Source organism: Solenopsis invicta, chromosome 11 (assembly GCF_016802725.1).
Source record: "Solenopsis invicta isolate M01_SB chromosome 11, UNIL_Sinv_3.0, whole genome shotgun sequence".
Lineage (NCBI taxonomy): Eukaryota > Metazoa > Arthropoda > Insecta > Hymenoptera > Formicidae > Solenopsis > Solenopsis invicta.
Window position 1 is genome coordinate 2,490,558 of NC_052674.1, and position 23,869 is coordinate 2,514,426.

Sequence of the window (23,869 nt, forward strand, 5' to 3'; positions counted from 1 at the left end):
ATGTCTAAATTCCGTTCTAATTTTACTACAGAAAAAAAATTAGAATTTATCAAATCAACAATTTATTGTTTCATATATAAGTAAAAATATAAAACCTTGAAAGAATTTACATGAAAAACCAAAGTTTCTTTACGTAAATAAATTATGTCTGTTTAAGACAGTTATAGATTCTAAGAAGATTTTATATATGGAACAATAAATTGTTGATTTGATACTAATCTTTTTCTATATATGTTCTCTTTATATATGTAGAATGTAAAATTTTAAATCATCAAATTCAATTATTATTGAATTCGATATTCAGAAGAAGGAAGGAAGGTAGAAATTTACTCTTCTTCAAAATTTTCATCATTTAATTAAAAAAGATGACGAAGGCAAATACTTTTGAGCGGTAATACTTACATATTGACTCAGCTATTTAATCTGTATTTCTAAATATCAAACATGATAAATAAATACAATAATTTAATAGAGGATCGGTACGTTCTTCATTCCGCGCGTAAAGCGATGAGTAACGGTTTCCCTGGGGCTTGGAGTTTCTTCGTCGTTACAGTGCATTACTTTATCAAACCCTCGCTTGTGTTTCGCCATAGTATTTCGGTAAGACGGAAACCTCGGAAGCCACGTGACGGTGATCAACCTGCTCAGGAAGTCCTTCACGGGTGTCTCAACAGTTCTTACGCGCGGCCCGCTTAGGGTATTGCTCCGGCCGCAAAGCGCCGGTGAGAAATGGCGGCCATAGATCCTCCGCATCTCAAGTAGGTGCGTTTCGTGGCAACGACCGAATGACCATTTGTTAAGCTCCTCCGCTCCGCCGTCATCTGTCCGCCATCGGCCGGGAAAACAGCTTGCTACAGCAGCCCTCGGCGCAGTCGATCGACCTCACTTTTTGCCGCGTCTTGACAGACGTGTGGAAACTGTCCCTGGGGAAAATCTGTCGCTGCGATGATAGCTGCATATATCTGCGAAGAGATATTTTTATTATGACCTGAAATAATGCAGCTTGTGTTTTATTTTACAAGCCCACGGCTGTTTATGCGGTACATATGTATAATAAATCTCACTCGCGCACTATTTCATATCTCATTTTCTTTCGCCTCCGATTTCGATCGCCTCCGACGCGATGGGATTTCTTATTTAAATAGACCGCATTTGCGTTTTCCATTTTCTTCTTTCCCATTTATTCGCATTATGCCAGAAATTCGGTAGCGAGCGATGTTTCGCGAGCGGGCCTCTTTTTCAGATGGATTTGCACTTTACGTTAAATGAACTACATATCGCGTTACTTACACAAATTTGCAGCGGGCAGCATGCGCATCGCGAATTCCAATTTCAGATCGGCCTTCCGTAATTTCCGGAAATTTTCAAAAATCGCCGCGAACTTCAATAAAGCCGTCGTAATTAATTTGTGATTATATCGTGAATTCCTGCAAATTCATGTTACGTTGCATAGCGCGATAGGAATGCAACCGACCTCAACAAGCCCGATACGAAGTGCCTGATTTAGAGAGACGTATAAACGATATTTCGATACTATTTCCCCCGCGATACTTTCCAAATCGAATTGAAAGGTGCAAAATTGACAAGCGGCGCGGCGCGCGCCGCGGGCTGCGATTTTTCCCGGAATCGCCGTATCATTTTTCCCCGATAGTTTCGTTCGCGAGAATGCGGAAAAATGTAACGCGCGCTCTCGCCCTCAGATATGAAATACCGCCCCGTGCCGACAATCGACTTATTAATTATCGATCGCTCTCGTTGTCCTCGATATCGTAGATGCGCAGAAAACAGATTTTGATCATCCCGAACTTTTAACAGCCCGACGTATAAATTTTATGCGCCGAGCCATATATATTTATTTCTATGCATATTTATTCGATGAATTTCATAACTAAATTACAAATCTATATGCAACGGTTTGTTAGCTTGATAGTACTTGTAACAAAATATCAAACGTCAAGCTCTCCGATTTACATATGCATAAAGGAGAAATATTAAAAATTTGCCTAATTATCCATTTCGTGATTAATTCCGAATGGAATATTGACGAAAGCATTTACCACTTAACCGGCTGTAATTAATGGCTTAAATAACGCTTTTAACGCTGCTGCGATATCTTTCGATTGCGAGAGAATTTGACGTGAATCGTTTGTTTAATTAACGAGAGATAACGCGGGATGTATGTATTGTAGCGGCATGCTTGCTCTCTGCTATATTGATATGCAAGATATATCTTGAGTTTATGGGGTTATTAAGGACTTCATCCGTGTCTCATGGCGGGATTACTACGTTATTATCCTTCGGTAAGTGGCAGGCAGGTTGGTCGGCTGGTTGGTCGTCGGCCCCTTGTAAGGAAGACCAAACATCGTCTCCTCCTTACACGGTCCCTCGAGCTACCGGTGAAACTAGTAAGACATTCGCCCCCTCCAATCCAGCCCACGGAACGGCACCCAGTTGCGAATTTGACCCTCGTAATTAATTTATAACCGTCCTTCTTGTTGCAAGCCAGTTGAGTAAGCACGGAGTAACTGACCTCGCGCGGAAACGCTCCTCCTCGAACTCCGACCAATTACGTTTACTCGCTTAGATTCGCTTCATACGAATAATTAATTTCGTACATATTATCTGATTTTACTAATATTAGATTTATTGGCTGATTTATCATTATTTATTGCCTGTAGGCGTACTCAACGTAGACTATTTAGAAAAGATCCAAAGAAGTTATAAAAAAATTACAAGTTTAAATTGACGAAATCGTTTCGTTAACTCAGTTTTTTTAAGTTAAAGTAAAAATAAAAATTTATTTGCTTTTAAAAAACGTTATTAGCTGTTTTTTAAGTAAATAAATTATTTGTTCAATTTAAACAATAATTTTTTTAATTCAAAGAAAGTACTGACGGAAATGCAAGAAATAATTTAATTGATCTGATTAAAAAATTTTTTTTTTATTTTTTTATTTAAAAAAGATTTGCATTGTAGAACCAAACTGTTTCTTTACATAATTCTGATAAAAGGAACGACTAAAAAATGTCTTCAAATCAAAGAAACTTTTCTTTAACCGTATAGCAATGCACACATTTTTTTGATTCAAACAAATTTTTTTTACTCGAAGAAACTTTTCTCTAGACATATCGCACTTTGTCTTCAAAAATGACACAACTCAAAATTTTAAGTTTCCCCAAAAAGAGAGAAAAACTTATTATTTGATATCACTTGATATTAGTTAATAATAATTAGTCAATAATTTTCTATCAGTTAAAAAATAGTTTTTTCTGCTTCTCTGAGGAGAAACTTGGCATTTTGAATTGCGTCACGTTTGAAGACAGGATGCAATATGTCTAATCTGATTTGCGAAAGCGGATGCAAGATTATTTAATCCGTATCGAATTGTATAGCATCTAATAGAAATTGATGATACCGACTATATGAATTATCTCCCAGGAACTATATACATATATATCGGTTCTTAATGTCTTATGAATCGTATCGCGCAGCGAAATATAATATTTACCGACAAGATATACGATGCTATTATATATTAATAGTTTATTCCATATATTTTTCATCCAACGAAAGGGTTAACATAGAAAATCCGCGGGATGATGGGCGTTACGATCCCGCGGCGTCTTTCATATACCCATACCGATCGCTCCCGCGGGATTCCTCTAATGCCTCCGCTTCCGCCCGTTGCACACGTACCACGTACTTATTACGGGCCTAATACAAATTCGACATGGAAGCGAGAGTTGTTAGAAGGCGCACGGTGGTGCGCGGCGGGACGCAGGAATCCATAGATCGCGGGGCTAACAATCAGCCGTAAATTATGGTCTCAATATCCATTGTGTACCCTACTTGCTCTCGAGCGGGCCTAACCCCAAAGTCTAAGGCCAAGACTACCCACCCCATCGGCGGTGGCTCAGAGAGACGGTTGGCTCTCTCACGGCCCGGCTGAACCAAGAGATATGTATATTAATGGGGCAATCTTACATAGTTTTGTTTACCTTGCCATTCTCCCAGTACGTATACAATTACTATCCCCGGTCCCTATGGTGCGCTGGCACGAGAGCCGCCTCCGTTACAACCCCCTTGGACTTGCGCCGGCCTCCGACCTAACTAGTTTCCGCCGACGTCACTATCGCGCTCGGCTGCCGTCCTGTTCCTTCCTGAAACACAGACTAACTTTACCGAGAATTTCGCTACTATTTGCGAAAGATTAGATTAGACGAGACAAAAAATGTTAAGCTCTCGAAGCTCTTCGTTTTGAAAGTGTTAATGCACGCGATATTTGTAAGCGCGGAATTTCTCAACAGTACCAACATATAAATTACAATAATGCAATACGTATCTTTGCATGATTACAATTTATTTTTGATAGAATATATCCTTAATTAGTTTTCAATAATAATCAATTGCAAATGGAGTCAAATGTTAGCAAAAAATATTATTTATAAATATAGATAGAAACATTTGACAAGGTTACAAGCGAGGGTAAATATAGATACTTTCTTTTTAAAAACACATATGCAATCCTTTATGCATTTCTGTATAATGCATTATAGAGTTCCTCATTTAATCAAATATTACTAATATGAATTATGAGATCCTTAGTTTTAAAATCGTATATTTTATTCAATTTTAATGTAACATTTGAATAAGTTAAAAGTGATGTAAATTAATTTTTCAAGAATGATAATTATACGTGGTGGAATCTCGATAAGAAAAATAAAATTGAATAGACAATATTAATAATAGTTTGCGACTATCAATAAAATTAATTAATAAAAAGTGTCATCGTGGAGGGAAATAATCGGTTTTTCTCCGAGACATTTAAAGCTGACGACGCGATGCGAGAGAGAGAAAGAGAGAGAGAGAGAGAGGCAAAAGGCGAGCGATTCGCGGCGACGTGTCCCGACGTATCGTGTTAGAGATTTACTGACGCGCGTCAACGCGTCTGCAATACGTTCAAGCCGCTGACGGCGACGATCGAGGTCGAAGGATGCTATTTTTAAAAACTACACCGGTCGCTGCACGGCGATATTCCGACGCGATGCGAGAGCGCGCGTATCCGATAAAAACGAATTCCGTTCTTGAAGGGCTCAAACGCCGCGCCGATGAAAATCCATTCTACGGCGCGCCGGCTTTCAGCAAAGAAAATATTGTCCGCGGCGCGGGGGCCGGGGGCCGGGGCGATCGCGCGGCAGAGAGCGGCACTTTTCACCTTCGCTCTTCCACCCCGGTTTTTAATTCCGTGCGTGGCACACGGACGTGGCGCGCGCGGACCGGCTTTGTAGCGGAATGTACATTTCTCCCGCTGAACAACCTCATTTGTGTAATCCCCGAAGCTTCGACAACAAACTGTCTGCGGCATCGGAATGGCGCTGGGGGTGCACGGGGGTGTGAGCACGACATTAACGTACTTTGTAGTTCAGCTCTCTGCGGCAGTCGTCCTTCTCCGCCCCCTACCCTCGTTCCGCTCTCCTCTCGCGCTCCACCCCGCCTCGTCCCTTTACCACCAAGGTTCCGTCGTCCTGGATGAAATTGCGATTGTAATAGCAATTATCTTATTTCTACTATTGCTTCTTTGTACTTCGATTCGCGACATACGGACTTGGTGCTGATGCAAGCCGGGAGACAGGAAGGGCTGACGGAGGGACGGTGCGCGGAGGGTGGTTCGCGAATGGAATTAAATGTTCACGGGATAGCTTGGGAAGGACCGTGACGCAATTTAAGTCGCGCGGAGTATTTGCCGGAACGGAACGATGGACTCTTTCATGCAGAGTCCAGCATTACGCGGCGCAATAGTTATAACGCTTTTTTGGTATTGTTGCGCTTTTCGTTTATACTTTTTCATGCGCACCGCTCGCGCTTTTAATACGCGTTGCATTTGAAAGGTCGGACGGTGGCACTGGTGGTAGGAGACAGGCGATTTTTATTGGCCGCTTAAGGGGGTCGTGTGATGGCAGGAAAAATATCGAGAGAGAAACTAATTATGTGTCTTTTTAATTATATGTGAGTTTTTACCGTAATATTTAATTTTATATTGTGACAAGAGAAGATTTTGTAAATGCCATGTGGCAAAGATATTACAACGTTTTATAATATCGCGCCATTTGTGAAAATTATTACATTGGCATTATGTTTGCGCTGATTATGTCGATGCAACAAAATTTTTTGCGCTTTTTATTTTTAGACAAATTATCTTTAAAAAAAAAACATGTGAAATAATCGAGAAATTCTCTCCCTGGGAAAAATTGATTTATATTATAATATGTAAAAAAAAATTAAAATTAAAGCGCAATGATAAATGATACTACTTTTTTATGTTACATTATTATGTTACATTATAACATAAAAAGAGATATTATAATGCGATAATCATATTAATATTTCGATATATTAAATGTAGAAACATTTAAAAATTTTTGTACAACTCGCGAGAATATCATACACAATTTCCTTTCTTGTTTTATAAATTTAACTGCTTTTGTAAACGAAACAACAGATAAAATATAATTAACTTTCACAAGAGAACAGAGCATCTTGAACACGATACATCACTGTTGCTTTAAGATGCACTGAGAAACTAAGATCGAGGGCAAATCGCCGAATGTAAAAGCGAAAAGCTGCATTGCGACGTTGAATGTTAGAGGTTTGAGGGGGAGGGGGGGGGAGGAGGAGAGTGGTCGGCGGCGTCGACAACGAGAGATTGACTTGAAGGCTGCGCGCCGGGCGGGGGTGGCTCACATAGGGGTTGTCGGCACGGCGCGGCGTGGCGGTTCGAGTCGGAGAAACGGTCTCAGCTCGCGCCGCTCGGCCTGAAATTCGCCCGAAGTAATCAATATTATAGCTCGCGAAGATATATGCGAGAGGATGTGGGCAAACAGTGTACACACGTGCATTGTTACATGGCCGGGGGAGGTGGACGGTATAAGGAGGGGTTGCCGGGAGAGATGGAGCTACGTGGGAGGAGGTGATGAAGAAGGGGCTGAAGGGTGCCACGGGGCTCGCAGAGCGGAGCCACGGTTACGGTGGGAGGGGGGGCAGCAGCGGAACGGGGGGTGGTAGGGCCTGAACGGAGGAAGGAAAGGGGTGGACAGCCGGACAAACAAAACCCTTGCTGCTTCATTTCTGCCCGTCTGGCCAGACACCGACCCTTTATACGCGCGCGCTTCCGTCCTACGCTCGCCGCCACCCCTGCCCGATGCGTGATGGACCCGTACCACTCTTTCGTCGACGTTCCGAGACGAACGGGACTTTCCTCACAGTACTTTTCGAGTTTGTTAATTAACGGCACCGCTGAGTCGAAGGATGCGACGTAATGGCTCAGAATGGGATTGATAGTCTCAAACGCGGAGTATTGTTCTTCTCGCTGGCGGAATGAATATTGCGGGCTTGCTTGTCGTTGCGTGCATTGTGAGAGAACGTTGAAGGTTACGGACGCGTTATGCTCTTTCAATATTTTATTTATTCAGCGTACGTGTATTCATGTTAATTTATAATCTTGAGAGAGTTGAGAAGATGTAATTGACTTTTTACGATTTTTCTATGAAGATGTTTTTATTACATCTGTAAATTATTCTAGAACTATTATTTTGCAGGAATGTACTGTGTACCCCCCCCCTCTCCAAAAAATAAAAACACTTAAGAAAACAACAAAAATTGTACAAAAGGAAATAACATTTTATGTGTAATCATTAATAATTACAATCAACTGCGATTAACTTAAATGTTGATTAACTGATTACTTGAGAATGATTGTTTAACTTTTATTTCAGGTCAGTGGTGTATACTTCCCTGGCTTCTGAGACACAGTGACGTGGCTTGTTGATGTGAGTGGAGTACTTTTCGTAGTTGATGTGCATTTAATATTGACTGCTTTCGTAGTTTATATGGAATGCGTAAAGTTTTATTACTTGCTTCCTTATTAAACATATATTTAGAATTTTAATGACTTTAGACGACACTTATATCCCTTTAATCATAGTACAGAATTAATGAAACTGCAGACCAATTACACGAAGATTTACGTAAAAGTAGATTGTACTAATTCAATTTATATATTTCAAGTATGGCAATACATAATGTAGATGAGTGGCTAAACCTTCCTGCAAACATAACTAAAATTTCATTTTGATATATTCTGAATTACATTAATGGAAATTGTCATTTCATGAAATATCCTCAAATTTCGGGATTATATGAATCTTGCAGAAAAACGAAATTCGTGCCGTTGGATAGTTAAAACGCATCGATTTGATATCTAAAAGGGAACCGATAGCTCTATTGTCAGTTTTAGATCGACGTCGCGACTTCTTCTGAATATTTAAACAACAAATATTAAAAGTTTTGTCGCGCGACGCGACGCGAACCAAAGTTCTCTCAGTCTTCGTAAACTCGCGATCAGAGATCACCCTTCATATGCGACGACCCTAAAACGTTATGGGTGTTGACGGCGAGCATTGTCAAAATTTCGGCGTCGTACAGCCCCTTCGTTGCATATAAGGAATCACGATTTGGGCGGGCCGAGGGTAAAGAGGACGCCGCGCGCGAATATTCGGGTGACATAATACTTCTTAAGTCGTAAACCTCCCTTGCTTCTTGGCTGTGCGGCATTCCTGAAGTTTCGTATCGGCAGTCGTACAACAAACACGATTATCGATGTCTCGTTCGTTCCCTAAAGCGAGGGGGATGGAAAACGCGCCCTCGGATCCCACGTGCTGCTCCTTTCAACCCTCTCCCTATCCGCGCCGCGCGTATTTTACGTCGTCGTTTTCCCGTAGGATCTCTTTCCCATCGAGACCGTTGGAATTATCGCTTTCGCGTCGAATCGACAGCGACATTATTTTACAAACAAAATCATGAATTTATTTCAAGATATTTTTTGCGCAATTACCAATGTAAATTACAAAACCATCGGTAGGAAGATGATCTCGTTTTTATAAATAAATTTGTAATTTTAGCTTGTATACCATTGGCAACAGCATTGTTTACTTTCATCAAGAAAATAATTTGCATAAAAATATGTAGTATTTTTTCTATGCTAATAAAACGATTTACTTCCTTTTTTTTATACGCGTTTACGGAAGAGTTTACGGAAAAGTTAATCATTATGCGATGTATGCACAATCTGAATTTCTCAGAATAATATCCGAGAGTGGAGCTGCTAATAATATGAGTGACTTTGGAGCTTTACTTTTTCATCTTGTTTCGATGTACGTGTCCGTATGAGATGTGCGATGCTTGCGTCAGTACACAGAGCATGGTAAGGGTGCGTTTGGCTTGTTTCCGGATCAACGCGGTGTTCGTTGGCTACTTACTCACGCAGTACATTAGCATTCTAGCTAATTAAAACGTAACTGAAATTGCGATTGTCTGCGTTATCGATGATATAACGCGTAGACGGACGGTGCGGAAGTTAGCCCGTTGCGCGGTGTATACTTTTTCCTGCTTGGCTCGCGAATAAAGGGGAATGTCTGATTGTGTGTTCTAGAAAAGCACACACAGATATACCGATAGTTTTTCTCCACAAAAGATGTTTCTGCCAATTAATTTCTGCCACGCTTGAGTCGTTCTTACGCTCTCTCTCTCTCTCTCTCTCTTTTTCTCCCCGTCTCTACCAACCGTCTCGCACATAATTTAAATAAAAAACATTTGGGATATTCGGGGAAACTCTGTGAAATACATATGGAAAGAATATAAACAAAATACAAAAATTATGCATGAAAAATATCCGCCTCATTGTATAAGTACATCCCAGAATATTTTATATATCGTTCTATTTAATTGTTTTCCATTGCGTGCTAAAAAAATTGCTAAATAATAACACTGAGAAAAATATCTATGCAAGTGAAATTTAATTATTTATGCGAGCATACGATATTGTTTGCAATTATATGTTTTGTCAAAGTGTGAACGCTTTCTTTTTTTTTTTTTTTTACACAAACGTTAGCTTACATAATCAGATTTCAGAGCAAGTACATTTATTTAACAGTAACACGTATCAAGATGTGTTCTATAAGCAAAATTTATTTTTTATATTTTATTTATCTCTCTCTTTGCTTTTGAAAGCATTACTTGATATAAGAATGATATATAATTTGTTATTTAATTCATGTATTATAATTACAACTAGTTACACTTTAATTCGATATACGGCCAAATAGTTTCATCAGTGCTCTATTTAATCAAGTAGCCAAGTTAGCTGCCAACATTAAACGCATTCCCGATATTACTAAGATACTAATTATTTGCTATCGGCCAAGTGGGGGCTGCTTTATCCTCTTGTATATGAATGGGTGCAGCGCGTTCCTGCCTGCCCGCGTACTAACCGCATAGAGGGTGGTTTCGGATGAACGCTCGGGATATTGCTTGCGTTATTGAGCGTGTTAATTGATATTTCTTTCGTTCGAATTTATTTTTAAAAGCGCAGAGCGGCTGGGAACTCTCCTGCCTCCGGGAAATTTGCGTTTTCCTGAAACTGATAATAATATATACCATCGATATATCATTATACCTTTGTCCTTTGTGTTCTCGCAGTGACACCAAGTGCTGACGACAATTAACATTTTTACATTATTTATTCACTTTTGTAGCTTGTGCGCGCGCGATCACGCGGCTGAAAATAATTCGCGCACTCATTCTCCTTTGTACTAATTATAAATAAATATTTTACACAACCGTGAAAAAGTGGCTCGGCCAACGGTATTATATAACAATTCCCGCCGACCTCGGTCGCTACCTATAATTGACTTTCTTCTTAGGTATACGTATTTATTTCAGCATTCGCAATGTGTTTTTTTACATCTTATTTTAACATATTCTCTCTCCTGTGTATTAATAAGGGAATCCATGTTGCTCGCAACATAGAAAAAAATTAGCCATTTATTTCGCAATATGCATTGTGTAATACACATTGTATAATGCGAATAAATCTTGTTTCAATACCTTTGGTGAAAGATATTATATTAATTGTTAATACTCCTCAATGCCTACATAATACAATACTGAAAAAGAATTAAAATAAAAAGACAGACTAACAGGAAGTTATTGAATAAGTTCTGAGAATAAGAAGTCGAACGCATATATTTAATTTTTATTTTACTAATTTATGATTTATTTATGCAAAAATTATGCTTATTAATTCGTCGCTGTTTCCATGATTTATATATATCAAAATTTATTATATTTTTTAAAATTACATTTTTCCAAATTGTTGAATGAGATTTAACGTTTTGAATGATTCTAAATCATCATGATCGATTACAAATTAGAAGTTGTAATGAAATTGATTTCGACAGTAACGAATTAATCGATCGTACACGGGAGCATTTCAAACGATCAAGATATAACCCGGCTGCCTATGATCAACGTCGGGTTAAACAAAAATGCAAATAGCAGTAATAAATGCTATTATCGGACATTATGACAATCGTTTGCGAGCACTCCAGCAACGCGAATGTACTGTCCATTTAATTTCTCGGCAAACAATGGGATGATTACGCACCGATTATATTGTGTCAGAGGACAGAGATGCGCTGGGAATTCCGTGGTCAATCGTTCTATTAACTACAATAAAAGTAACGAATAATCTTAATTGTAAATCAAAGGCAAATTTTGCACCGTTATGCACATGTAACGTAAAAGGTAAAGTCAGTGTCAAGAAAATCCAAGGAGAATTGCGTCATAACTTTAGTAGAAGTCAAATTTATGCAAATTCACTCATGCATGACAAAGTAAAGTATTAAAGAAATATGAATAGATTAATAATATTTTCGTAATACACGTATTAACGACTTCTTTATAAGCTTCTCTTTTTTGCTACGATAATATGGTTAACTAAAAATCTAAGCTATCTATAATCATACTGATAATAAAATTTCAAGTATTCAATAGATTAAAAAGAATTCAGTAGAGCAAAACTAATATTTCTTACTCTTCTCATATAAGTCAGCAAACTATTTAATTGAAGCATCTAATGCGTTTCCGTAGACATTTTTCTCTTAAAATACTAAGAGCCTATCGCCCTATTGAAGAGAACGTGAAGTGAATAGGGTGGATGTAGCTGTGCGAAATAATGCCATCAATATATAAAAAGACGACTCCGCCGCTGTCCGGTAATAGAAACCGATTTGTCAGGGTGCCTTTACATTTCCACGCAGCGAGTTTCGCATCCGATAACCCGTTTTATCCCACGGGAGCCCCGTGTCCGTGTCCTCCTACCACCTTACCCATCCCGGCCGACGAGTCGGGGAATCATGAAAGCATCCCCCTACAAACTCCGTCTTCACAACGTGAGTGCGTGTCCGACTGCGCCTACGGCCGCCTTCGATTTCATCTTTCTTGCCTAGAAAGTCGAGTAGATAGGGAATCTTGTAAAATGGCCCGACGAAAGACAAATATTACCGGGGATCACCGGACGAAAGACGCGATTTATTTTGCGGGATTCTGCGTGGCGACAGCCGCGAAGAGATTCCGACCGCTACGAGATATACACGGATTTAGGATTGGTTACAACATGTGGTTGAAATTGAGGCATTGCCAGCGTAGCCACGGTGATCTAATCTTCTTTTGATTAAATACTTCCACCTGTAAACTTTATGATACACGGAAAGATCAATTTTATTGTAGTATCTACAAATTGAGCTAAATGCACATTAGGAAATAATTTCATGTTGGACTATCAAAATTATTCTGTAAGACATTCAAGCATGATGATACGCTGCAAAAAGTTTTGACCTTCTAGCAACTAGCTTAAATGTCTAATATAATTTTTTTAATGGGACAACATAATTATTTTCAAATCTGTATTTCAGTAAAATTGTTCTTTTCGTATATAAATGACATTTGCCTTTCAATCATTATGCGATTAGAATAATATTGTTCTATATTATTACAATTTCAGTATATTAGTTTATCTCTCTACGTACATGGAAAGAACGATTTTGCTGAAGTATCTAAAAATTTAATTGGATATATCTAGAACTGTAAATAATTTTATTGAACTATCAAAATGATTACGAAGGACATTCAAATAATGCTGAAAAAAGTTTCGACATTTTAGCAAGCAATTTGAGCGTCCATAATTACATTTTGATGATCCATGACTAAATTTTTAGACACTTTAGCAAAACCGTTTTTTTCCGTGTATATATTTATTGTAAACAAGAGAAGATTTAATATGATGGTATCGGATGCACCTACGACCGTATCAGATTGACCGTATACATTTTTCTGTATCAATGAATCTTAAGGATCGGACATACAATCGCTGCAAAATAAATAAAATTTGGAAACGTGTTTAATATAACACTTTAAATAAACTATAAATATATTATATTGTACATGTGAAAGTTGTGTGAATACGATTATACTTTTATTTATATAATAACATATTTTTATAGTTTGTTTCTTTTGTTTGTTATTCAAAGCTAAATCTCAATTTTTTTGTAAGTACTTTAAAAGTATTCAAAATTATTTATATAAAGTTTTATTGTAATTGTCTGTGTAGTTATTTTGTAAATAAATCAATAAATAAATTTTGTTTACTTTACAGAATTGATCTCTACATTGCAATAAAATTTTAAATTATTTTGAATATTTAAGGTACTAAATAAACAAATTCGGATTTTTTCTTAATTTTTTATTTCATTATTTTATTATTAATTATATTTTCATTAGAGCACATATCTACTTTTTATTGAAGTAATTTTTTATCCGGACAGAAAATCATTGCCAAATTTTTTCTACTGTTTTGAAATGCAATATAAAACAATCTGCAATTTTTTTATAATTTTTTTAGTTTTGAAAAATATCCTATACATTCTTAACAGGTTAAAAACACTTTCATTAGAGTGAATAATATAAACACAATTTTTCTGGCCAAGTTAATACTTTGAGCAAAATTAAATGCATACGAATAAAATTTCCAAAATCCAAACGAGAAAGTTGTAATATAATACACTTTCGTGAGTCTGCGGAAAACAAAGAACCACCGATTCATTGCAGGGAAACGCGCGCGTATTCAGAAATCGGAGCATATTTCCGTTGCACCCCCAAAAAGAGAACAAAGGGTTTGGGTGAAAATGCGGAGAGTGAGAGCAAGAGAGAGAGAGAGACGCGGGGAAAAAAGGAAGAAGCGATCTGCGCGTCCGCGCGCATACGAGCACGCGTTAACCCTCCGCCTGACAGAAAATTATAATTACGAGCCGCGGGGCGCGTTCACACGGTATAAAAACTTAAAGCAGTGCCGTGGCGTCGCGCCACTCGGTGCTTGTTTCGCCGCAGCTTGGCTCGACTCGGCTCGGCTCGGCTCGGTGCGGCAGGAGCGGCTGTTAATTGAAAACTACCGAAAAGCACAATTGCGCGAGAATTATTTCTATTCATTAGCCGGGTGGCGTTGCATTCGCCCGCCTCGGTCGGACCGGCCAGCCGCCGAAAAACTTTTCTTCGGTCAGCCGTTTTTTTTTCCACCCTCCACCTCCCGTCGTTGTTCCGCGCCGCACACAACCATCACCCTTCCCGCGGTCTCTATCCGACCGGTCGCGCGTGGCGTAATTATGTAACATAAATACAATCCCTGCCCGAGAGACGTAATTTTTGCGGTATAAGCTCAAAAGCTCGTGCCACCCCTCCCGCCTTCCACCAACCTGGCGGCACGTACGGCGGCAGTGGCGGCGGCGGGCCCGGTTCTCTCCGCGGAGGGCTTTTTCAGGAACGCTTTCGCAAATCAATTTACGGCGTAACGCGGCCGTTCTCATTGTCCGCGGTGGTACCCAACGGCCGCTTCGTGGCTAAACCTTTTGTAACACCGTCGGCCATTGTTGTGACAGAAAATTATATCGTAATGCTTATTTACGGTGAGCATTCCGGCAGCCCGGGCCCCCTTTGTTGGCTCTTGTCAAGTACCAAATGTAAATGCGTTTGTAATGCCCAGCCGCGACCCTCGACTCTCTCCTCGGGTTGTAGATTTTGTTTGATAATTATATACGCGGTCGTATTTCGAGAGGGAGTGATCCTCGACGTCGCGTCGATCATTCGCCAGCGCGTCCGAGCGCGATTTTCTGGACGAATTTCCATCGTTGCCGCATGTTATTTTTGCGACGCGAGAACGCCTGCGCATTCATCCGCATCTACCACTCAGCAAAAATATTTTCATACTCCAAAGATAGCGAATCTCGGCGCGGATGATGCTTTCTTTCCTTCAGGACGTTGGGATTGTTGCCGGAGTGATTTATGGTTCGTGTCATGTAGCAATAATTACGACAAGCACGAAGATTGAAATTTCTATTCAGAGATATTGTCGTAGGTCCAATTATTATATTTTAATAAATATTTGACAGTCATCCTAAATTGCTAAAATAATTAAATGCATTAAAAATTGTAAAGAAATGAACATAACGAAATCTTTCATTTTGTAATTATGTATGTATTGTAAATAGTTGTATATGTTATTGATAAATTTTAGAGATGTGCAAATTTGATTGGGATTTCAATTTCTATGACTCAAATCCTAAGTATTCAAAAATTTAGAATACGAATTACATGTATTGGCAATCTTATACAATCATATTTAACGTGATTTTATAACATAATCAATATTATCTTTCTTACATGGAAATTTGCTCATTATCTATATGTTATAATTCTACGTAATAATAACTCTCTTATTATCCTGAATATTTCGTGTCCTATTCTAGAGTCATTTTTTACATTCATTTATTATAAAAAGTTACAAATTTTTAAATCAAACACCACTTTTACTCAACTTATGATTAGTTTGGTTATTAAACTATATACTGCATTTTATTATTTTCTAAAGTAAAGTTTCAACATTTGTTTTAGAAAACTGAAAGTATGTTCGCGAATTTTTGGAAATTTTTTCAACTATTTTAAATAGGTGAAAAAAAAATGAACGGATTCGAGATACCCAGGATAGTAAAAATGAGGCACCGTTCTGAAGTTTTATAAGGAATAATTATGTTGTTTTAAAAGTTACGTTTTAACGATTTGATTCGATTCGGCGTGAAAAAAAAACCTGGATTTGCACAACTGTAGTAAATGTATCTGCAAACTTTCGCAAACATTTCAGGAAGGCATCGAGACCTCAGTCTTATTTTTATACACGATTTAGGCGTGATCCCGAGTAAGCCTAGCACTGGAATTGCTCGAAAGACGCTTCTGGGAATTCCGAGGGGTATTTTCGCCAGTCAATGAATTTACAGCCCCTCTTTACCGAGTTCACCCCTTAACCGCTTAACGAGAACTGCTTCGCGGCACGTGAGAAAAAAAAGCTAGCCTGTTCGGTGGACGGTGGTAGGAGGCGGTAAGCGGTCTTGAGGGGTGAATTAGCGCGAAATAAGTGTAGAAGAGAACACTCGGGGCCGCCTTGGCGATAGAAACGAACACGTCGTTGCACGGTATACACGCACAAACGCGTTCGCGCGTACGTGTGTGTCGGACGCTGTCGAGCTCCGTAAGAACATCGCGAGGGTGAGTCTTTGGGAAGAGATGGTTAGGATAGGAGGTAGTACGCGGTACGGTGGGCGGAAGCGAGAGGGCGGAAAACGACGTAACGCGCATAAAGTAAATTGCCGCGAAATCTCGGCGAACCTCAAGAACGGCGGCGGTGGATAAGCGAAACAAATAAAATAAGAACGAGCCCGAGCCCGCGGGAGATAACGCGAGAAGGGGTAAAAAGGCCACGCGGGTAATATGATTTAAGACCATAAGGTACACCGCACGCTCAAAACACGAAGCGTGGCGATTTCCTTCCTTTCAGCAGAATTTTTATACTCCGCTAGCGCGGCGAGGTGTGCGCGGATAATTATCATCAAATTGGATTCTAAATCTTACTTGATAAAAATCGCTAATTGCATAATCGCCGTTAGCGACAAATATTCGTCATATTACGATTATCACGTAATTACAACGATCACTTGTGACGTAAGCCGTACAAAGAGAGTTGTCATTAAACTCAAGTAGACAATTTTATTGACATCCTTATAAAATCATATTTAAAATGACTTTATATATTATATAATCAATAGAAAAGCTTTATGGTTTTGTACAAGCTTCGTGCGACGCCATGAAGAATTTAATCCTGAATGAGGTGTATGTCATTACTTCATTTAAATAGTTAAATACTCTTGACGTTAACCAATTTCTCAACATATCGTCGCGACGCATAATTACAATGTAAGTGTTCCACTTTCCGTTCTCGCAAAGCTCGTCGACAAGAATCCCGCAGGATCCACGCGGCGCAGGAAGGGTGGAGGGGTGACGTCCCAGCAACAAAGGCGGCCCCGAGGACTTTCCGTCACGTGTCGCGCGCAAAAAACTAAGAGTCTCGCGTGCGTGAGGGCGGGAAGAGGCTCGCTTCAGGGAAACCCTCGAAAGCATCCGAAAAGAGATTTCCGCGGTGCGGGAGAAGGCGCACTGCCAGACAGAGGAGACAAACGCGGAAAAGAAGAACGGAACGGATGTACGGGCGGACGGACGGATGGACGGACGGCCAGACGGACAGACAGACAGACAGACAGACAGACAGACAGACGTGCGGGAAGGAATGAAAATAATAATACCCTGGTGGTGGCCCTGGGCCATAAGTGTCAGCAAGGAAGGAAGGCACGGCGGCGGGAAGGAGCGCGTTGAATTTGTCATATGTAAGTCTCTCACCAATTCTCGCGCCGTCTCATTCCCGCCACGCACACGCGTGCGTAATCGTGTCGCCCGACGTGTCGTCCGCGAGGATTATTTCGAGAAGGTTTCGGGAATCGAGGGACTGAGATCCGGATCCTTTGCGACGCGCTTGCACGTCACCCCTTGCTTGTCCAACCCTCTCATCTCACGTGATTGTACCGGGCGAGAGAACGTCTCCGGGGTACATCGAGATACCGCGTCACCGAATTCTTCTATCGCCACTCTCTTCGACCCGTGCGTATGTTACACGCGTGCCATTGTATTTCTTTCCGCGTTTTCGTAGATCCGAATTTATTTTTATCTCACGTCTCATTGTTCACTCTATTAATTATTGTTATAAACGAACAAATTAATTAATCATTATTTTAATATTGTATATATTAAAACAACTTTTTATTAACACACACGATTATAATATTTTACTAATGTATTGTATCATAATTACTGTTATTAGAATTTTATATTTGTGCTTTTAAAAATGTGCATTTGGACTTACAAATTTAAGTAAATGATAATATTTTTAAGTATTTTAGGAAAAAGATATTTTTGGATTACATTTGATGAAAATTTGTAAAACAAATACATAACAGATTAAGAAAATTCTTAAACCGAGAAAAATTATAATTATATCGCTAGAAAAAAACATTCTCTGCGTTATCATAACTTTATGAGAGCTTCATTATGAAAAAAATTTTATAATTTTGAACCGTTTATTTTTATGTTGAGAGAATTTTATGTTTTCCCTCTTTGACAGCAAAATTATTTTCGACCTTTCGATCGTGGCGAAGCATCATCATCAATCACACACCCGTATAAATTCATATTGTTACATTTCGTGTAAGCATCGGTGGGCATTTGATTTTTCGCAATAGCATATAGGCGCGTATAGACGTGCTCGCGTTGATTCAATTGCGGTTTCCCGTAAACAAGTGCATCGTTTTATTATTTGTCGTCGTTATTCCGGCCACTTAATCAAAAATATATTACGGGCAATACCTCTCAGCGTCTGACATTTTCGATGCCCGGCCATACGAGCGCGAATGATTTCATCAGCGTATTATTAAGTGGGCTTTGATTTTCGATCCTCATTTTGCAAACCAAGCTCTTTGTTGCCTACCGAGCCCGTCGTAAACGTCACAGAGAACACATACCTGTCAAATGAAAATATTCTATTTGCGAAACTATTACTCTAATCATAGGTATTGCATATTTGCTAATTATCAGACCCGTTGTTCGGTAGTATTACGTTATATGTTCTACACTTGGTAAATTCAATTCTGTTACGCATAACTCTATCGACTGGTGGAACGCGCGCCGAAATTTGCACCATCGTTTGCACTTTTCGCGGTACCGCTCGCGAAAATTGTCATTTCGGAAAAGAAAGCTCTTACTCGCGGCCTGTAAATGCAATTGATAATTCCGCAAAGCACCGGTTGTGAAGTTCGCCGTTTAAATGTGTGTAATTGACTTCTTTTTTTACTTTTGTTTAACAAGGTTAAACAGTTTACATTGCAAAAAATCGTTTTACGTTTTTCTCAGATATTTTTTCTCTGATATATAGCACTAAAAGTAAAAAGTGAAGAAGATCGAGTAGGCGGATCGTATACGTCGTAGAGAATGGAGTTAGCAATACGAATGCGCGCATACCAGCGTGCATACACAAGCGGGTACGGACGCAACGGGGTTGAGCAAATGAAGTAGATATGACATAATGATTTCGAGTGCACGCGTACGCCGAGAATTGTCGGTCGGATCCGCGATTCACCTTGTTCGTTGCAATTTTCATTCCTGTCGATGCGAACAATTACAATTTGATCTCGTGGTGAAAACAAACATTTCGCTTCGCGGAAACCCGATTAAACGTATTAATGATAATTTAAACTCCGCGATTTACATCGATCGCAATTAAATATGTTTCATTCGCCTAAATTTTCACATATGTCTTTATACCTTCGCCATTTTAGTCTCGTTATAAATATTAGAATATAAGATCCCAAAAAAATGTTATAAGGAAACTACTTACATAATTCTGAACTTTGGCTTTAAATTGAATTTAATTACTCACTTTAATTTTTATATAATTTTACACTTACATTACTGCGTGACTTTGATTTTTATATAAATGCAGACTATATACGCGCCAAAAAATATTCCTCTTAAATTATGTACATATATAAAATATCCTGCTGTCATATAGTACATTAACATATTCCGGAAAGTAATTAAGACTAAAAATTGTACCATAAAAATATTGAAGTTATATATAATATAACTTTTGAGTTATAAGCGATCAAGTTGCTCATATATCGCGCGTAGAGTTCACGCTCAAGCTCATCTGTAACTTGTGCTTACATGCGTATCGATTTCTCCGTCATTTGTTATTGATTTTCTCGTTATCTGATATTGATTTTATGATGCTCAGCTGATTTTAATAATTTAAGCATAAATGCTACGTTTATTATAATAATCAGCTGATATCGACAAATTAATTAATTAAATACATTAAGTCTATTTTTAATAACAACGCAAATTTAAATAAATATAAGTTCAATTATTACAAATTTATTAATCTATGAATAAAGAAGAAAAGTATAAAAAATTAATAAGAACAAAACTGGTAGATTACAAAAATAAATACAATTAACAGTCATTAGCGTGTTTTTTGTTGTTAAATTAATTGAAATATATTATTATGTGCATTGTACGAAATCTGAAATACTTGCTTATCATTATTTACATTTGTGACACATACATGTCGTAAAAAAATACACAAGTATTTTTTACGACACACAAATTAATTTATTTGATATTTAATTTTGAGAAGTAATAGTTATGTCAGAACGTTTAAATTCTGTAAAAAAGTTCAGAAAGAAGAAAGGAACGAAAATAAAGTAATATAATTTATTAACTTTATTACTTTGTTATAAGAAATATTACGTAACAGTTTTTTTTTCTGTGATCATGAGACATATTCATATTGCATATTTATCTTTTATATCTTTCACCAATGCTTGGACAAGGGAAAAATAACTAATACATCGCAATTAGCACAATATATGTTCTGAAATTACAGAATTGCGAGAATTATCTTTAAAGACTCAAACGACAACTTAATATGATATGGCTTCGCGGTAATTGCTACAAAAACATTAGATCTCCCTTGCATGAATCGACCATGAACCATAATTATACCCTCTAGATCAATAAGCTCTTATTATGCTTACACATCGGCACAAATGAGGCTATCGCAAACAGATGTACGTTTTGTATGTTTGTTAAGACATTTTCAACAAATACTACGCGCTATTTTTACGATTCGAGTCATTCGCTTTTTTTCTAGGACATTATAATTTAATACCGTACGATGCCTACGATTAAAATTATTTTGCAATTTGTGAAAAGCAAAAATTTTTACAATATTATTTGGAAAGGCATTGGATCTTGTCCTTTTATTCTCAAGGGGAGAATAAAAAATAACATTGGCTGTTCTCGTTATAAATCGTTAATGAATATATTTATTATATGTACTGTTTCCAAAATAAATAATTATTGTGGTGAATAGTAACCATTCATGCGGTAAATATTGTATGTCATGAATATCGTTCAAATCGGTGGAACGATTGACCAATTATGGTTAGATATTTTGTTCGTTACTGTGACGAGTTTTCACCTACACGGGTAAACCGATATATTCGCAGTATACAAATGTAACAGTGGCGATGGTGGTTTCGCTATTACGGTTGTATACATATTATTGCGGCGTGTGCTTGCGTTTCTCCTACCTTCTTGGTATCTCCCTTTTAGCACCCTTAGACGGTAAACAACTGACATACCTATCCTATGAAACCAGTGCCTACCAAGGGTTGTATCTTCCATCTACGGGGCACTTATCGAGGGTTATGCATAAATACGCTATTTTATTGATTTTATGTATATTCTTTAATGATGTTTATACTCGTTAACAATTTTCATTCGTCGCACGTTTTTCTCACAAGCAAATGATGATTCATCTTATCTTTTTACGTTTTACTTTTTATAGATTAATGAGTTTTATAATTATACTTTTAACAAATCCATCCTGATATTGCAGTAGCACTTGGAATTATTAATATCCTTTGTGTGTGTTTGTAATGAAACAAGTTCTTCTTGTGAATCAGTGATTCATGTATTACAATCGTGTTCGCAACAATCGTTTTAACGAAAGCGACAAATGTTGCTTTTTCTAGTTTACACTAGTTGTACTATTATTGGTAGAAAAATACAATTTTAACGCATGCGGATTTTATAATTTTTTTTTTATAATGCACGAAGGTACCTTTGGTAAATTTAAGAGCTCATGTAACATTATATTCAGATACGCTTGCGAATCAGCTTTGACATCGAAACGAGCTTGGTGTTTCGAGCTTCTCTTTTTGATCTCTTGTGCTTCCTGCATTTCACTGTAAACAACAGGCATACCCACCCTGGACAGACATTGCCGACCCCGAGCGAGGCCTCCCACTTGCAAGGCACCACCCCTCATCAGTCGGTCTGTACAAATATACTATTGTATTGATCCTATACCTTTTCCACCCGCTACGTTCCTTTTGTTCCCGGGGATCCTCGTTTTACATTTTAGCCGCTTCCGCGAAACAACTAATGTGCACCGAGTGTGTTGACAGTAACTGTCTCGCTATTGTTGCACCCTCTCGACTCGCGCTGTACACCCTCGCGCCCGTTCGTACGCAGAGGGCGGAGGGGGAGGGTGATGGCGGATCGTCGTGCAGAGCCCGCGGGGCTCTTCCGTTCGATTCTTCCTACGTTTTGCGATAAATCGACTCACCCTCGTTCCCAGCGCACCTGAAACTTTGCGACGCTCATACATTGGGCAAATCGAAATAAAAGGAACGAAAGTCGAAAAATCGCAATTAATATCTACCTCGATTACGTCGTAATTCAATTGACTAAAAATGATATAATATTTTATTAATGCGCATTTATCGTGATGCATTTAATAAAGATTACGATGAGAGATAATTAAATAATTTTTTATCGATTGATGAATTCTGAAGATTAATTTAGGACGATATGAGTGCAAACAGCAATAGCTCTTATTGCACAGGTGAAACGTGCATACTTGTAGTATGCTCGATGTCTTCGCCTTTCCAAAAGTAGAATATCTGAGTGGCCGGAACAAGAATACGTAAATGGACATAACGATCGATGAAGCTATTAGCGAAAAATATGTGACAGAAAATTTCCGCTATTAAGATTCAAGAAAAGTTAAGTAAAAATAAATTTCTGGTTACAGATCAACCCGTGTCTAAAAATCCATGCTTGATCTCGTCGCAAAATAGCGATTGAAAGACCGGCGTGTTATTTTAGCGCGGGAATGGAATCTTTCTCGCGGCTTAATTAAGGCGGGCTGCTAAAAATGTTTACCGGTTGCGTTTCTCCGGTTGCGTTGCCGAAAATCGAACGCGGGGGAAAAAATTCCCCTCCGTGTAACTTCTAATTTCAGAAAACCACAACGGTATTTTCGAGGCGTCGGTTGTAACCGTTCCATGAAATTAGTTTCGCGGGGAACTCTATTTCGTTTCCATCGTATCACTCCGTGCCGAACATTCCGGATTTTCGCGCGATCATAAACTCGTGCATACGATGCATACCCAAATTGCCTGTGTGGCTCGATGCACATGGTACAGGGCAGTGCGAGCGAGCGCATATTATTCGTTTAATAATCGATAGAATCACGTCATCGCGTGCACACCTCGCTGCATATAAAGCCCCTTTGCAGTCTTACTTCTCGGCTCGCCGGTGTTAATGCACGTTACGTGCTGTTGTTGCGAAATGGTGGCGAAAAGCAATAAACGCATTATGCATCGCGCGCGCCTATTATTGAAGAGAATTGAGGAGAATGCGATCGGCTCTCAGCCGAGCCAGCGATAGCGTCGAAAAACTAGGACGCGAAACATATTTTCAAATAATTACATATTTTCAAATTACGGACTGAGATGACAGCTATTTTCACTGATTATATGATATTGATAATGATTTCTAGGAATAATAAAAAGAAGACAGATTCTCTTAGAGAAATTCTAGAAAACTGCGAATTATATAATAATCGCTTTTTGTAATGACTTGTTGCGTGCATAATGTACAATAATAAGAGAAACGTGTTTCTATCTATATATTG

General features: G+C 38.6%; 1 protein-coding gene across 16 annotated transcripts in view; it reads left to right on the plus strand.

Moving 5' to 3' along the window:
• LOC105194631 (forkhead box protein P1) overlaps positions 1 to 23,869 on the plus strand; it is a 322,192-nt gene that overhangs the window by 101,541 nt on the left and 196,782 nt on the right. For 3 of the 16 annotated variants that reach the window (XM_039454866.1, XM_039454865.1, XM_039454864.1), the window contains exon 2: positions 7,773 to 7,826. The exons of the other annotated variants lie outside the window; for them this stretch is intronic. The gene's annotated coding sequence lies outside the window, so the exon portion shown is untranslated. The remainder of the gene's footprint in view (positions 1 to 7,772; positions 7,827 to 23,869) is intronic. 16 annotated transcript variants of the gene reach the window in all.